This window comes from Zingiber officinale, chromosome 4B, assembly GCF_018446385.1.
Source record: "Zingiber officinale cultivar Zhangliang chromosome 4B, Zo_v1.1, whole genome shotgun sequence".
Lineage (NCBI taxonomy): Eukaryota > Viridiplantae > Streptophyta > Magnoliopsida > Zingiberales > Zingiberaceae > Zingiber > Zingiber officinale.
The window spans coordinates 69,334,261-69,337,241 of NC_055993.1; the positions used below are offsets into that span (position 1 = coordinate 69,334,261).

The 2,981-nt window shown below is 39.0% G+C and overlaps 1 non-coding gene across 1 annotated transcript; it reads right to left on the reverse strand.

The window, feature by feature from the left end:
- Positions 1 to 2,260: 2,260 nt before the first annotated feature.
- Positions 2,261 to 2,366, reverse strand: LOC121978899. The gene has a single exon (XR_006111228.1). It is a non-coding gene; the product is annotated as a small nucleolar RNA R71 (small nucleolar RNA).
- Between the last annotated feature and the right edge of the window lie 615 nt (positions 2,367 to 2,981).

Genomic DNA, 2,981 nt, shown 5'->3' on the forward strand with positions numbered 1-2,981 from the left:
GGTAGGAAGCTCTGGCCGTGTGGAGTTCAGAGGTCATGTGGCAGCAACAGCAAAGGAAGAAGGCCAGGCTGTGTGAACCTCACACGGTCGTGCCAAGTTTTGAAGCAAATCAGAGTTCAATCCTTACATGGTCGTGTGGATCTACATGGCCGTGTAAGGTTTCCAGAGACCAAGAAGGCCCTGGCCGTGTGCATCATACGGCCGTGCAGGGTTCCCAGCACTTAAAGGTGTTTTGGCCGTATGCACCACACGGTCGTGCCAGGTTTCCAGAAGCTGGGGCAGTCTAGGCCGTGTGGATCTACACGTCCGTGCTTGGAGGTTTTGATGGGAGTTGTCCACGGCCGTGTACCACACACGACCGTGTATAGATGGCAGAGAGGGGAAAGGCTCTGGCCGTGTGAACCTCACATGGCCATGCCTCGGGGCCGTGTGGCACCCAAAAGCCTCCCTCTATTTAAGGCCTCCTTGGAGATTTGAAAGGGGATCTTCTCCCCTTTGGGAGAAAGCAAGATTTGGTGGATTCCTCCCATTCATGGGAGAATTTTTGGGCAATCTAAAGGGAGATCTTGGCGAATTCGACTCCGGAAGCGAGGATTGGATCCGAAGATGGAGCTATATTGTAGATAAGTTTTCTTTCTTTCCTCTTCTTGGATTGGGATTGAAGAATGCTTGTAATCTTCTTATCTTTGGTTTTCTTCCTTCGTTTTATGGAGTAGATCTTGTTGTTCTAGGATGGAGGGAGTATTTGTGAGATAAATTGATGTAAACTCTTGTGGATTTGCCATTTCTTTGTTTCTATGATCTTGTCTAGTTTGTATCGATTGGATCTTGAATGATTAATTGTGATTAGGTCTTAATTCTCATTCTTGATTGATTGTTTGGATATCTTATAGACTTTGTAGAGATTAACTCTCACTCGATTTTCTGAGGGATCCACGTGACAGGTGCATGCCCGTGTAAGGACGTTTGAGAGATAACCTTGAAGGGGAAATGAGAATATTCAAGAGGGTAGGATAGATTTTATGATTCAATCCTTGTATCTTTATGGGTTAAGAAGCTATGAACTTCTATGTTGGTATCCGAGGGAAGCATAGTAATAGGTGTAATCCTGTGTAAGGACAACGTAGGTTCATATATAATTGATCACATTTAGGTACATTTTCAGTCCTAAGCCTGTTATCTATTACAAGAGAGAACCAGCAACCTTCTACAAATATTAGACAATTGAGGAATAAGAATTGGTAAACCATATACATTCAAGAGATCTTACAAAGAAACCAAAACTCCTAGAACCTCCCTTTATTATAACTCAAAACCCCAAACTCTTGTTTGTTAATCTTTCATTTTAGATTTGTTTTTCATCCTTAGCATTTGAAACCAATTGATTAGTTGTTTAGCTAATTCGCTTTGAGATATTTCTAGTGCTTATTCCAGTCCCTGTGGATACGATAATCTTTTATACTACTTGCGACATTTCCGTATACTTGCGGAACGTAACAAGTTTTTGGCGCCGTTGCCGGGGACTGCGGTATAACATTGAAAATTATCAATTGAGTTAGACTAAACATAACATTTCTCTTTCTTTTAATTTGCATATTTGTAACTAATCTCTAGTTTTCTGTTTTCATTTTCTTGTATACTTTCTAACTTCTTGGAAATTCTTTTGTAGCAATTTTAATTCTGCATTTCTTTTGTTTTCTAACATTCCAATCTTACCTTTCTCTGTTTTTAATTTCTTTGTTTGATTTAGTTTCTATTGCAATCTTGTTCTTGTGTATACGAAGATCTAACTTTGTAGGAGAACTTTTTCTTGACCCTGAAATTGATAGAACATTTCATAGAAGAAGAATTCTGTAGAGACAAATTGAAGAACAAGAGCATTTGGACATGGCTAATAGACCACTAAAGGATTATGCAGCACCTTATGCTAGGGGTTTTAGATCTAGTATTTCAAGACCCTCAGTGGAGGCAAATAATTTTGAGATCAAACCTGCAATTATTTCCATGGTGCAGCAAAATCAATTTGGTGGAGGACCACATGAAGACCCTAATCAACACTTAGAGGTCTTTTATGAAATATGTGGGACAATGAAAATGAATGTTGTTCCTTCAGAAGCAGTGCGGTTATTATTATTTGGGTTTTTTTTGAGAGATAGGGCCAAGCAATGGTTGAATTCTTTGGCTCCCAACAGTATCACCACTTGGGAACAATGTGAGCAACAATTCCTTGATAAATTCTATCCCCCAAGTAAAACTGCTCATATGAGGAATTTGATTGCAAGTTTCAAACAAGCTGACTCAGAATCTCTATTTGAAGCTTGGGATAGATACAATAGTATGCTTAAACAATGCCCTCATCACGGTTTGGAGAGATGGTTAGTGTTGCATACTTTCTATAATGGTATTAATTATCATACCAAAGTGTCCCTTGATTCAGCTGCTGGAGGGGCACTCATGAATAAAAATTTGGATGAAGCTGAGGAAATCATAGAGAGTGTAGCACAAAATCATCATCAATGGGCAAATGAAAGAAGTGGTGGTCATCCTCCAATAAACCCAATAACAAAAGCATCAGGAAAGTTTGATGTTGATGCAGTGACTTTATTGGCTGAAAAACTTGATGCTCTTACCAAAAAATTTGAGAACATGGGGACTAATTCAAATATGGTAAATGTCATTGCTATATCTTGTGAAGTATGTGGGAGTTCAGAACATTTAAATGACTCATGCCCATTGGGAGCTATCACTGCACAAATTAATCAATTGGAGCAATGCGATGCAATCATGGGTTTCAATCAAAAACAGAACAACCCATACTTAAATACTTACAACCCTGGATGGAAAAATCATTCAAATTTCTCTTACAGAAATAATCAGGATCAAGGACCATCTATGAAGGCAAAACCAAATTTTCAATCTGGGCAACAAAATTTTCAGCAACAATCTTTTCAAGGCTTTCCTACATCCAAAATTGAAAAGAT